This window comes from Alosa pseudoharengus, unplaced genomic scaffold (genome assembly GCF_046254945.1).
Source record: "Alosa pseudoharengus isolate Yale_2024_CS ecotype anadromous, Long Island Sound unplaced genomic scaffold, YU_APseudo_1.1 YU_APseudo_1.1_scf_14, whole genome shotgun sequence".
In the NCBI taxonomy this organism is placed as follows: Eukaryota; Metazoa; Chordata; class Actinopteri; order Clupeiformes; family Clupeidae; genus Alosa; species Alosa pseudoharengus.
This window is the reverse complement of record NW_027468609.1, coordinates 23,420,060-23,435,220: the sequence shown is the minus strand read 5'-3', so window position 1 is coordinate 23,435,220 and position 15,161 is coordinate 23,420,060.

The window sequence follows — 15,161 nt, the reverse complement described above, 5'->3', positions numbered from 1 at the left end:
AACTGTGTAATAACTCTACACATCTTTCTATGTCTTTAAGGATTAGTGATCCTACCCTACAGAGCACTTCAAAGTAGTTTGGGTGAGGCATCCTGACAGTTATATAAACTCAATTTACATAATATATGGTTGCAGGGTTTTGTATATCCAGCCAACTGTCTCCATGTGTCTGGTTGCACTCTGCCAAGTGTACATTATCTAGACGAGGTGTCTGAGAACCACACCCATCCTCTCCATGCCGCCAGGAATCTGTCTTCTTTCTGTATGTCTTTTGCTCATTCTATCTCTATCTCCCTCTGTCTTTCAGTCCATCTTCCCCCTCTCCCTCTCTCTCCTCCTCTCTCTGACTCTATCTCTCCTTCTCTCTTTCAGTCCATCTTCCCCCTCTCCCTCTCTCTCCTCCTCTCTCTGACTCTATCTCTCCTCTCTTTCAGTCCATCTTCCCTCTCCCTTTCTCTCCTCCTCTCTCTCACTATCTCTCCCTGTCTTTCAGTCCATCTTCCCCCTCTCCCTCTATCTCCTCTTCTCTCTCACTCTCTCTCGCCCTCTCTCTTTCAGTCCATCTTCCCCCTCTCTCCTCTCTCTCTCTCTCACTGTATCTCTCCCTCTCTCTCTCTCTATCTATCAGTCCATCTCCCCACCTCTCTCTTCCTCTGTCTCCTACTCTTCATCTTTCACTCCATCTATTCCTCTTTTTCAGTCCACGGTATTCTCTCACTGTCTCTTCCTCTCTCTCTCCCCCCCCCTAGGTCTCCCTCTGCCTCTTCTCTACTAAAACACCCACCCAGCTCCTTCTCCTCTCCCTCTCCTCTCCTCTCCCTAACATGGGCCTGTTTCTCATGATGGATGACGTGGCGACGGAGCCACTGTCTGCGGACGGCTTACCAGGGAGCTGGAGAGGAAGACACTGCCTGTGAAGGGAAACCATTGGGCCTGGGGACGCTGTAGCGGCTGGGCGGGGTGGGGGATGGGGGGTGGGGGGGGGGGGGTGGTTGGGCGTGGATGTGCGGGTGGCGAGTGGAGGGTGGGAGATACGAGAGAACCAGAGAACCGGCAGTTTGCCTCGCCTCAGTCATCATTCCACAGCTCTCTGAACATTCCACAGCACACAGAACACAGAACACAGAACACAGAACACAGAACACAGAACACGCTTCCCCTCTACGGGTGACAAGAGGGTGCTCGCGGGTGTGTGAGTGTGTGGTTGCGTGTGAGACTTCCACACCGGGCATGGAGGGAGATTTGCCCTGCTTCAGTCACAGCACAAGTGTCCTACGGCATACAGAATCGTACCACTAGCCTCTGCAAGTGTCCTACGGCATACAGAATCGTACCACTAGCCTCTGCAAGTGTCCTACGGCATGCAGAATCATACCACTAGCCTCTGCAAGTGTTCTGCGGCATGCAGAATCGTACCACTAGCCTCTGCAAGTGTTCTGCGACATGCAGAATCATACCACTAGCCTCTGCAAGTGAACCAAGCTCAGAGGAGAAGGGTCTGAGGGGGGGGGGGGACGGTATATACGGGGATGTATAAGTATGCGGGTATGTATTGAGACAATTGCAATAAAAAATGACTACCAAAGAAGCCTTGTGGCTTGAGTGCTTGAGTAGGGGCGCCATGTCTTGTTCTGACAGGAAGTTGGTTAACGGGCGTGCTTAGAGGACAGGCGCTGGTCCACAGGCCATGGAGTGGGCCGAGGAGGCCGATCATCTGTGTTGACAGCCCTCACACTCAAGGAGCGTGTTGAGGCTCTCAGCACAAGGGAAAGAAAAACAACCAGGCGGCTGCTCTCACTGCTGCTGCTGCTGGCCGTTCTTGTTGTTCTCCTTTTACCACGTCCTGGCAAAGAGCTGATAACAGCGGTCAGTGGCATGGCACCTCTGCTCATGTCTGACCAAGCCTGACCGCAAATGCGGCACACATTTACAAATCCCAGCAAATTGGCTCAATTGTGGTTCGGGTTACGCTCCAAAACAGCAGCTTTTATTGAGCCTCTGGTCAGCGAGCTTTGGTGAATGGCCTATTTCTTTTTTTTTCACGCTACTTTTAGCTGTATTTTAGCTGTATCCCTGGGAAACTGAAAACTGATCGCCAGCACAGGAACAGGCAGACAGGTTGTGGGAAGAGCAGCCGACGGCAGACAGTGTGAGTGTCGGAAGATTTAAAGGGGGCTTTGGACTTGGAAGAAAGACCAGAGAGAATAAGTAGTGTGTGTGTGTGTGTGTGTGTGTGTGTGTGTGTGTGTGTGTCTGGGGGACTGGGGGTGAAAGTTCACAGACTCAAGCAGTGAGCATAGTGCATTTTTTTTTGCAAATTCCAGGAATAAAAAAGAGGGGGGGTAAACTATAAAATGAAGATAAAGAGCTTAAAAGGGGCTATTTATAAGGCATTTCCATAAATGCTCTGACTTTTTGACTTACACACATATACCTCTAACACACAGACACACACTACCATCACACACACACACACACACAACACAACACAACACAACACCAGCAACACTTAGACACAATGGCCACAGAGAAGTGAGAAAATGCCCCTTTTCTTTTTTTTTACAGAGCACAACAGCCACTGCCCCAATGTCCTGATGTTGTCGTGCTTTTTTTTTCCATCTCCATCCTATTTTGGATTCAAAGGATGTGCCCCTCTTAGCTTATCTGCCCCTCACTTTAGCATGCGAGTGTGCTCTTGTGCTCACAGCAGGGCCCTAAGTGCCCCCCTAGAAGGGGCTGAGCGCTTCCTCTTAGCCACTATCGCCTTCGCTCTTCAGCCACAAGAGGAGCCACAGAGAGGGGCCCTGTCTCCACGAGCCTCCCCCACATCCGTGCCACCTATCACGGACATGCAGTCCAGGAGCATCCAGTGTAGTGTGAAGGTCCAGTTCTTGGAAGAGCTGTAAGTGTGTGTGTGTGTGTGTGTGTGTGTGTGTGTGTGTGTGCGCGCGTGTGCTGCTGATTAAGAAAGGTTCCCCGTCACGACTGGGTATTTGAAAATAGTGGATAGACATACAGTTGTTTTTTTTTCTTTTCAGCAGTTCTAGAAAATGGACATGCTTCAACAGTACACACCCTCTAGACCTCTCAGGACTCAGGAGAAAAACATGTTTGTAAAACCTGCTGTTAGAACTAAACATGGTGAAGTAGCTTTTAACTGCTATGTGGTTCAGCACTGGAACCAACTTTCGGATGACATCAAAATGGCCCCAACTGTAGCCAGTTTTAAATCTAGACTTAAGACCTATTCTCAGATGCCTTCTGCTAACTGAGTTCTATATCTGTCTAGTAATTACTCCACCTTGTGTCTTTTATGCGTCTTTGTTAATTATTATTTATTTTTAAATGATTTTTGATCTTCACTTTTTTGCTTCTGCTATTACTGTTTGGCTTTGTTTATGTAAAGCACATTGAATGAACCTCTGTGTATAAAATGCGCTATATAAATAAACTTGGCTTGGCTTGACTTGACTTGGCATTTAATGTGTGATTTATGAGGTAAAATATATTGTGTCCCACAACCAAACAAAGCAACTCCAGCAGCAGTCAGGATGGCCGTAATAAGATATGGCTCATGGGTGAGTGTTTCCTCTGGTGAGGGCTGGTGCGTCTCCCACCCGCTATCTGTCCATTCTTTGAAGATGGCCCGTCACACGTCCTCACTGATGCCAGGAGAGAGAGGGAAAGTGGATGTAAAATATGTCTTAGTGACTTCACCACCACCACCATGACCGCACACCCTCTCCAGCCTCCAATGGCTTCAGCGGCTCCTCCAGAAGCTTCGATTCCTTTTTAATTTCTCATCTGCGCCCACTTACTTCACCTTCATTCAGATTTATATTTGACATCTGCCCCCCATCTGCACCCCCCACCCCACCGCAACCCCGACCCCTCGCCTTCATGGGCTTCCCCCTTATACCACTGTACACCGCCACTACACCCCCCCCCCTCCTCCTCTCCCCGACAATTAACCTTGGTCAAACTCAGGAACACTATCTTTTGAGTGTTTCTTCTCCCTGCACCCCCCCACCCTGCCCCCACACCCCTTCCTCTAGCCCTCCACCTATGCCCTCCACCTTACTTTTCAGCAATTGAAATCAGGGGTAATGACTGTGAAAGGAAAAAGAATGTTCTTTCAATAGATAATTAGGGAGATTGGTTTACTGGGCCCACTCAAGGCCCATTGAGATTCAGTGGGGAGGCTGTGGTGGCTGGTGTGAGGCTGGGTTGGGGTGGGGGGGGGGCGGTCCTTAGCTGGGCCTGTTGTTCAAGGGGCCAATAGGGCTCCCAGGGGACACATTCCCCCTTCGTTTAATTTCTCTAAGCAGGTGCCTGGCAGGTAGTCAATGGCGACCAGAGTGGGGGGGTTGGGGGTTGGAAACACGAGGCCCGGTGAAGAGGTCAACATCAGGGGTCGAAGGTCAGGTCCCAAGGTCACGGGGTCAGTGGTCAGTGAGGGCCGGCAGATGACTGGAGGAAGCATCCTGGCTCGTTCCCTGCAGAGGAAAAGCACCCCCTGGGCGTCTGCATTGACCTTAATGTCCCACAGGTCCTTAGGCAAACGTGCATGAATGGAGTAGTCCCAACAGTCAATGGGCCATTGCGGAATTTCGCTGCACTCCGAGGCCGACTCGATACAACATATTCCAACATAAACACTGTTGCAGACGCAAATTCTTTTGTTGCAGTAATAACATCCTATTTTGCATTCATCCAATGGTTTGACTCCACAGAAAACCGGCATAAACAAGCTCGTGAAAAATGGACACGGCTTTATACTGTATACATTCTCCTTCGGACCACCACTGCTCGCGTACAAGAAAATAAATGTTGCTGTGGCACAGTGAATTTACCCCAGCCTTCCTCCTGCAGAAGTGGATACACTTGAGATTCTTGCTGTGATTAGCGCAAAACAGGCCCCGGGGTCAAAGGTGGCGAGCACGGGGGTTTCTAATTAAATCTCAGTCCGGGGAAAGCGATCTGTCATTGCCCATAGGCTGCTATTGATAGGGCGCAGGACAGGGAGGCGGTAAGCCCCCTGACTCAATCCATCTCCTGACACATAGAATGCAATGCAGCACCAGGGAAGTGTGTATGTATGTGTATGTGTGCCTGTCTGTATATGTGTGGGTGTGTGTGTTTAAATTTGTTTGTGTGCTTGTATATGTGTGTGTGTGTGTGTTGTTGAGGGTGTCTGTGTCTGTGTCTGTGTGTGCTTGCTTGTGCACACACTTGCATTTGAATGGCCATGGACAAGGAGGCCACCATTGTTCAGACATGCATCGTGCGTTTGTGTTTGTGTGCGTATCTGTGTATGAATGAGAGAGTGAGAGAGTGAGAGAGAGTAAAAGAGAGAGAAAGAGAGATAGAAAGCGAGAGAGAGAGAGAGAGAGAGAGAGAGAGAGAAATAGAGCGAAAGACAGAGAGAGATTCTAGCAGGGCTGAGGAGTGGCAGCTCACCCACCGCACTAGTCTGGACCATGTCCCACGTCCCAGGCCCCTCCAGAGGGAACGCACGCCCGGCTCCCCTTACATAGCTCCCCGCTGGACTCCCGCTCCTGCGCCCGCGATATGTAACCAAATCTCGGCCCGCCGCCTCGCCTCACACTGGCTAGCAACTACAGGTCCGTGCCCAGAGGCGATTCGCATGTGGGGGCCATTTTGAAAGGCGCTGTTGACGAGCAAAAGGAGTTTTATTTTTAATGTCCGGTCATTCCTTCGTATGCTTTCTGCGCTTTTCCAAATAAGCTGGTGTAACTGTCAGGGGGACGGGGAGCACAAAAGAGGGCTGTGTGATGACAGGAGAGTTGGCTGGAAAAAGGGGGGAAATGTTGGCAGCTTAGCTCCGGACTGAAACCCCCACAAACCAGGCCATCAACACTCCCCAGTCGCTCTCACAAATAAAGATCCATGACTGTTCAAATATTTCCTGACTATGCAGTCTATTATTCGTTTTTTAACTACAGGAAACAACAACAGCTTTGGAAGAATTAGAATTTTGTGTTTCAGTTAGTGTCTCCACAGAGATGTGCGACCGAGAGCAGATTCCACGCGCCACCTCAAATGACATGCAGATAAATAAAAAGCCAAGTTGGGCGTCATTAGCTGTCCAGTTTGGTTACTGGTGGGACAGCGGAGAAGGGGAGAGGGGTTTATCGACAGGGGAGGCCACAATTATGAATTTCTCTTAACAAGCCAGCATATGCTAGTTATAGGAAACCCATTGGATATTGCCTGCCGGGGTCAAAGGCTAGGAAGGTCAAAGTGTCATCCTCCCCTCATCATGAAGTGCATTAACATCTCCACCATTGCCCATACCATCCAGATGGCTAAGTAGGCCTAAGACAGCTGGCTATGGCCATCTTGGGATCCAAATACCAATAGAAAAATCATATTTCACGGGGGCATCACTGCGGAGTCATTCCTAAGGGTGCAATAATAAGCACTCAGGGCTGCCGAAGGTTTGGAGAATTGAAATGTGCCCTCTTTGTTTGAAGGCCCTCATTATTACCATCACTGTGTATTATTATTAGTGTCATAAAGCAAGAAAGTATAATTGGTCTTGGTGTCCAAATTAATCAAATGATTTGTATGTGATGAAATTTAATTACCGCTTTTCTAAGGCATGTAACTGCATTGAGTGCTTCGTGTCTGGAAGTGGAGCGTAAATTCACAAGGCAAAAGAGATCCGGACATGCGGTGTTTATCCCACCTGATACATTACACTTTAAACATACATCTGGAGCATGGCGTAATCACGAAAGACTGCTGCAGCTTGTTAGCTCGCCCCGTTTTTTGATTCATTCACGGCGACTCATTCACGCCTGCACAGCTCCAATCCCACCCACCCACCCACCAACCACCCCACCCGACCCCGATTTTGACTTCCCTTCCAACCACAAATGTTTCGGCTCTGGAGCGCGGCGGCCGCCAGGGTCTCAGAGGCGGCTGCGGCCATGAGGTCATTTTTCATTACGATAGCATCACTGAAATTTGCCGCGCTGTTTGTTGCCATTGGCAGCAGACCATGATCAGAGAGAGGATGAGGGCCCAGAGAGAGGAGGAGAGAGAGAGAGAGAGAGAGAGGGGGGGGGGGAGAGAGGGAGGAGAAAAAGAGAGAAAGAGAAGGATGGAGCAGGCTGGAGGAACACCAGACAAAGTGCGAACCAGGAAGTGAGAGCGGTAATGGAACTTGTTTAATGCCTGGGATGTGTGCATTGGCTTAAAAGCCTCAAGGCCGCCTCAAATGAAGAGAAATTCCGGCGGGTAAAAAGCCAGAAGGAGGTCCTTTTAAAATTAAGGCAATGGATTTTGCTTAAAGAGGAGTGAGGATTATATATCAGTAATCAGCAGTAGTAGAAGCTTGTTCCTTTGCCAGGAAGCAGGGAGTACAGAGTTTAGAGATGCACAGGGCATGAGGAGCAAGACAGATGGAAAACTCTTCATCTACTAAGAAACTTTTTTTTCTTTTACTTTTTCTTGTCAGACTTAATATGTCGATCGATCATGCTGATATTTTCTTTCATTAAAATAAAAGAAAATATATTTTTCTGGTTGTTGAGCAGATTTCACTTTTATTTATAAAATTAAATGATTAAGATTATAGATTTATTTCCCCCTTTCTATTGTTGATATATGCATCTTCATTTGTTTTAATTAAAGAATTTTTTTAAATGTTTAAATGTTTTAAATGGTTTTGCTACAAACAAAAAAAGAAACAGACCTTGGAAATAAAAGTACATTATTTAATTCCATATTTGAGGATTGAGGAACATTTATTTATCAATAATTAATGTAAATTCTGAAAACAACAACAAAAAAATTACACGCGCACACCATTTAGAAAAACAGCATCCCTTCAGCTCCTCTGCTCTTCATAGAGACATCAACAACCAGTCCCACACACACACACACACACACACACACACACACACACACACACGTACAGTGAAAGAATAAAATATGTGTGGTAGCCGTGGCGTGTATGTGTGTGTTTGAGCCGGGCCATGCCCACGGACCTTTGACTCGAACCCCAACTTGAACCTGCTGTTCTCCGTCAGCAAGACCATAAATCACCAGCACCCCCCAAGCCCTCCCTACCCCAGCCCATACCCCCTCCAACTGCCCCACTCCACCCCCAATTCCAAGCCCCCACCCACCCAGCTCTCTAGTAGTTTAGCTGCTGCGGCCTACCACCTCTAAGCCCAGGCCCAGTCTGCAGAAAGAGAAGCCCATAACGTAACCGGAGCCGAGAGACTAATCCGGGGCGAGAACAATTGCTGGCATACACTGTGGCCTGGGCCAGAGGTGCTGATTCCTCCCCATGATGAACGTGGCCTTGCCCCCACACAGATATGTGCTACCACCGCACAACAGGAGAAACTGGGAGTGTGTGTGTGTGTGTGTGAGTGATGGAGAGAGTTGATTAAGAGATACTGTGACATGTCACAGAGCAGCTCCTCTCTCTCTTCCTTTCCCCTATTCTTGATCTCTCTCTCTCTCTCTCTCTCTCTCTCTCTCTCTTTCTCGCCAGGCCGTTTACAGCCCTTGGTGAGGGCTGTCTAATTTTACATGTGCCTTACTGTGTGCAGTAGTGCCATCTGGGGCCAAGACACGCACAACTATTTATTCCGTTGTGGTTTATCTGGTAATTTGTTAATGATGCCACGGGTCTAAAAATACATGTGTGGTATTTAATGCAGTTAGATAGTGTCCTATTTATGGGGAAAGCACAGAGACTTGGGCGAACTCCTCTGCTCTGCAAGCAACTCGCCGTCAAGTGCATGTCTGTTGTTATTAATGGACTGTAACCACATTGGTTTGAAAGGCGCAGGGGAGGAAATGCTTAGAAAATTTGAACACTGAGATCCAATTGATCGAATGATTGGCAGTAGACACACACTCATTCAAAATGTTTCACCAACAGAAAATGTTCTGAACTCCTGTCAAAAAAAGCCAATACCTAAACAGTGTATTTCTGTGTGTGTGTATGTGTGCACGTGTGTGTGTATGTGTGTCTGTGTGTGTGTGTGTGTGTGTGTAAATAGAGAACGACAGAGAATAGAAAATAGAATGACTGAGCGCTTTTCTCCAATTAGTGTGTGTGTGTGTATGTGTGTCTGTGTGTGTGTGTGTGTGTGTGTGTGTGTGTGTGTGTGTGTGTGTGTGTGTGTATTGGTTAAATAAAGTGTACATATCTCCAATCAGCCCAGAATGCTGACAGGCATGCTGCACCAGGTCCTCCGTCTGCCCAGACGTCTCATTGGATTTGCAGAGCCGGGAGGCCAGGCCAGTCCAGCCCAATAGAGTCCCTTATTGAGTCATTAGGCAGGGCCCACAGCAGCAGGAATGTCTCCACATCCCCAGCCTGTCCCTGCGCTGATAACATCAGGCACCAACAGACATGGCCCTGGGCCCTCCGTCCAGCCTTTATGGGCGTCTATCAGGATCGTGGATCAACGCAGTAGGGCTTCCGCAAACCAGCCAACCTGTTTACCCCCACCAACTCCACCTACCACCAACACCCCCCCCCCCCACCCCCGCCCCGCACACACATACACACGCACACACGCACACACACACACACATACGCACGTACACACCCACGCCATACACCACACACACATACACTTAATACAACACACGCACACACACACACACACGCACTCACGCAAGACACTACACACATACACATCACACATCACACACACACACACACACAGAAAGACTAACACACACACACACCACTCTCAAACAGGAGACACTGCTCCCCAGTATGCCTGGTGTAAATCACTGTGTGTCAGTAAGAGTGTTCCACCTCAATCTGTAGCTACTAGAGCTCTACCATGAGCACAAGACTGTCCATTACAGACGTTTGTCCCTTCCCTAACGCCAAATCTTCCTGATTCAACTTGTAAAAGGTTGTAACAGCACTCAATGAAATATAAAGATAAAGTATTCATCTTGCAAGTATGGAGGATGGGGTTACAATGTTCAACTCACACACACACACACACACACACACACACACAAACTCAAAAACAGGGAGACCTCATTCCTTTAGGGAGGAGGTTAATATAGTGTGCTGGGTAATGAGGTTAGAATGAGATCCCAACAATGGCACGGTCTTATCCCAGGTCTATCCCAACTCAAGTACACTATTCCTTTGAAAAATCTCAGGACTGATATAGACCGCATAGGGGTTACACTCTACTTGACCGCAGAGTGTGTGTGTATGTGTTTTGTGTGTGTGTGTGCCTGTTGGATGTTGACTGTGATAGACAGGATCTCTCCAGTCTCCCCTCTCGTATGCTTCACACACACACACACACACACACACACACACACACACACACACATACACACACACACACACAATGACACAAACCAAAATGAGATGAGTTCTCAGGGGAGTGAGCATAATACAATCAAAACCTCAAAGGCTGGCCCGATTGGACCGAGGACCGGGCACTTTAAAAGAATGGGAGCCTTTGGCAAGCAGGTCACCCGTTTTTTAGCTGGAGCAGCAGATTTCTTTGAGGCGCAGGCACCTTTTTTTCCTTTAAGTGAAAGAGGTATTACCGCTCTCTCTGCATTGACAATACTGCCGCTCCCATGCATTACTTGTGGTGACCTAGCAAACGTTGGCTTGTGTAAAGGCAGGGGTGGGTGGTGGGGGGTTTGCCTGGCGTGGGGTTGGCTTTGGACGGGATTTTGTAGTCCCTTGTTAACATTGCCCCAACAGTGCTTTTGATTTTATTTTCATTTTTCTTTTCCTCGTCCTCCGATTGAATTTGGATCGATTGATGCGCCAGGCTGAACGGGCGGGGACGAAAGACGGCGACGGCAACGGAGCCGTGCCATGATCGCTCTTCGCCGCCCCCTCCCCGCCTTTTCAGAGTATTCAGGCAACTAAATAGAATGATTTGCCCTTAGATGTCAATTTCCCTCCGAGACAAGGATGTCAATACCAATTAGATTGCCTGCAGTTGCCGTAGCGACTCGAAGCCCCATGCACTCCTTTTTTGTATGTAAGCTTGCCTGTTTTTGTCTTTTGGTTTTGTTTTCTCTCTCTCTTTCTCTCTCTCTCTCCCTCCCTTTTGGGCAAAGCTGGAGAGAGTTGGGCTCTGTGAAACCTTTAACTCCAAATCAGCGTTATGACAGGAACTGGGGTGGACATTACACTAACTCCATTAGGACCTCTGGGATGAGACGAACTCATGGTCAGGGTTGGGAGGGGGCATGTCGGAGTATGTCTGTATGTCTGTGGTGTGGTGGCTTGGGGATTTTGGGGGGGGGGGTTGGTCAGCATGCGTTGTCTTGGAGTCTCCGTCAAAAGGTCCGTCAGTTCTACCTACAGACTAAAAAGGAAGAGGAGAGAAGTATAATACAAAACCCATAAAAGAATAAAAGAATAAAATGGTGTGTGTGTGTGTGTGTGTGTGTGTGTGTATGTGTGTGTGTGTGTGTACGCAAGTGACAGAGAGAAAAAGGGAGAGAAAGATACAGAAGAAGAGTGATTCGTACACAAATGAGTAAAATTGTATTTGTGTGTGTGAGAGAGATGTTGAGAAAGGGAGAGAAAAGAAAGAAAAGGAGTAAGAGAGAGATAGAGAGAGAGAGAGAGAGAGAGCAAGAGAGAGAGAGAGAAGTGGGTGGAAAAATGAATTAATGAACAAATGCAATTAGGAAATAAGCACCCCTGAGAGGGCTTCTCTGCAGCCGGCCGTCCAGCCAGCAGTGGCTCCTGCACAGGCTAACGTGATAACATGACAAACAGATGTGACCCAGGCCTGGCCAGCCAAACATACGGCGCACCTCAGACAACACACACACACACACACACACACACACACACACACACACACACAAATACCAGAACCTAACCCTTACTCATACATACACATGCTCGCACAAATACTACCGGTAATTAATCACACACACACACACACACACACACACACACACACACACACACACACACACACACACACACACACACACACACACACACACACACACATTTATAAGGGTAGATAAGGAACATACACTTGAACAAATACCAGATCCACATCAGCACTAATACACACACACACACACACACAAAAAAGAGAGAAACACATTCCAGAAGCAGAATACAAATAGAGAACACTGCTGAGGAAACATAATCAGCTGCATACAAGAACAGATGGCCAAATGCAATCAAGACAACAGTAAAGACTAGAGTACATGAAAAAAGCAACAAGTGAGAAAAAAAATCTACAAATTTCTCCAGGAATATTTACTTTTAAACCTAGTAATATACACTCCTTGACAAATATCTATATATTATCTACATACTGTATATGTATACATCTAAATGTACAGACCAATCCAATCAAACCAGGCGCCACAGATTTCCGAGAACACAGGTTATGACAGTGGCACACAGTTATTTAAATGATGCCCTGGAGTGAAGCAAGGTAAAGCATTCACAGACCAACAACAACGGGAGCGAAACCTGCCTGTTATCTGCAGTCTGATCGTTATCTTGCCTATTTTCATGCATAACTCAAGCGAATGACGACGTCTGGCTTTGTTCTAATTAGCTAAATGGAATGGCAGGTGAAAGTAGTCTAGCTTGATTATTCTCCAGGCGCGGGTCAGGGGAGAATAGTTTCCCTTTTTCTGTACGAAACACTCAGGATGTAAGCCACACAGCAAGAAAAATGGTCGTAAACTCTAAAACCTCATCAATCACCTTTTAGCGATGTGGTCTTTCTTTAGAAGAGAGAAATAACTGCATTTAATCAGATTTTTACTGTCTGAGCTTTTTTGAATTGAGGAAACAAAGCATGCAAGACCACAAACACAGAATTCTTAAATCTGATTTGTCCTCCCACTGCATTGTACATGCATTTATAATCTCGTAAAGACAGTTTCAATTCAACTTTGCTTACATAGCACTATTAACAACAAAAACCTTCTCAAGACACTTTACCAATGCCCAGAGCCTGAACTGTATTGGAGAGACATTAGAATAGATGATGTGTCATTAAATTACATAAATTAAATGACATAAACATTTTAAATGCAATTTTAGCTCAAAATAATTAAAAGAATTTCAAATGTGAATATTGACAACACATCAACCAAATTCAGATAGTCGGAGGTTACATAAATAAATTAAAGTTTAGAGTACAATCATCAGCTAGACACTTCTATCAGCGTAGATTAGCACATCAAAACAGCCTTCAGTTTCAAGTACTCTAACATAGTCATCCGAACACACATGTATCTGCATATAACCTAGAAAACCTGCTTATACACATAATAATAATGGTATGTACATAAGGGAACCCATATGAAAGGAGCATTATGCAGTCTAGCTTGCACAAAGAATAGCACGCTGTCCAATCCACTTTAGAGCACAGCGGCTCTGCCATTTTGTGCTAATTCCCCACAGACAGAGCGAGCCTTTTGCTTTGTCGCTGACATGTTTACCTTGTTAGGCCTCCTGGTTGCTGAATCAGGCCACTGTATGACACTTAAATATATTGCTTACAGACAGCAACAAACGGAGCGAGAGCATCAAAAAACACAGACTGAGTTCAGGTTAGAAGTCTGAGGCACTGAATTAGGCCTACTGCATCATGCTAAAAGCAAGTGTCTAAGTAATTCTAAAATAAAGAACCTTTGTTGTTAAGAAGGATATTCAATATACTGTGATTTCTCCTTCCTCAAGAATGATTATAAATAAAACAAAAACTTTTTTTTCATGTCCGTCTAGAGCCGGGCCACTACTGGGAATCTTAGCAATCATATTATATTGGTGCATATGTAGCCAATCAAGGCATGCCCTTTGATGTTGCCAGTTCATTATTTATATATTTCTGGCAGCGAGTCACACAAAACTGGGAGCTGAGGAATACCCATTCGGTAAATAAAACGCCATTCAACTTCCATTTCAATTTCCATATCCTGTTCAATTGCCGGGGCCCGGGTTGGAAAGCGGCCATTGCAAAAGCCCTCTGCATACATTTAATTGAATTATACGAACTAAAACATTTAATACACTTCACCGCACGCAGCCGATGACAGGAAGGCAATAGAGAGCCTCCGTCAAATCGTTTTCCTCTTTGCAAAGTACATGCGAACGTCATGGCCGCCAGTAGTCAACTTCAACTAACACTTCAATGACTCTTTCCTGATTTTCCTCATCGCTTTTCTCTGTCGGTATGGATATACATTCAGTGGGGTGACCATGTAGGAGTGGAGATGTGAACCCTCCGACGGCAGAAACCATTGGTCGTCCTCTGGGTGACCAAGTCCTGCCCCCTTTGCTTTGAGAGTTATTGACTGGCTCAGAGATGGATTTGAAAACCATTGCTACATTGACAAAGGCACAACTCTCTCTCTCTCTCTCTCTCTGTTTCTGTCTCTCTTCTCTACTTTCTCTCTCTTTCACTCCCTTTCTCTCTACTTACAGGTGTGTGAACAAAAACTGGAAACCATTAATTTAAACACATAAATAAACGATACAAAGTAAAAAAAAACAAAAAACGCAACCCTGTGTGGTCATTTCCTGTCTTGCGGCCGAGCCAAGAGACAGGCTGTGGGGCTGCATTTATGGAGGCCTGATGCTCGTCCTCAGATCGGACAAATGCAGTGTGTGAGCCGTGATGAGAAGAGGGACATCTCACATATTTGCTTGTCCGGGGCATATCTGTTTACAATACACGCTTCTGCCACCTCTGCTCAGCGAAGATTGAGGACCACAAGCCCTAAATTCGTACCGAACAAACAGGCTGCTATGAGAGAGTTATAGGTCATCAGCCATTAGCTCAGACAAGTAACACAAGACCGGTCCAGTCTCTGGGCAGTTTCATGTATGGGCTGTTCTAACAACAGCCACTGGCATGAGTTTTGGTAACACTATTTGTTGTGACATACTGAATTGGGAGATGATGTTTTGGAAGCTCTGCCTGTCGCTCTTATGGTTCACTGCCAACATGTGATCGATCTCTCTCTGTCTTTCTCTCTCTCTCTCTCTCTGGGCGTGTGTGAATGTGTGTGTGTGTGGTGTGTGTGTGTGTGTGTGTGTGAGTGCATGTGTGTGTGTGTGTGTGTGTGTGTGTGTGTGTGTGTGTGTGTGTGTGTGTGTGTGTGTGTGTGTGTGTGTG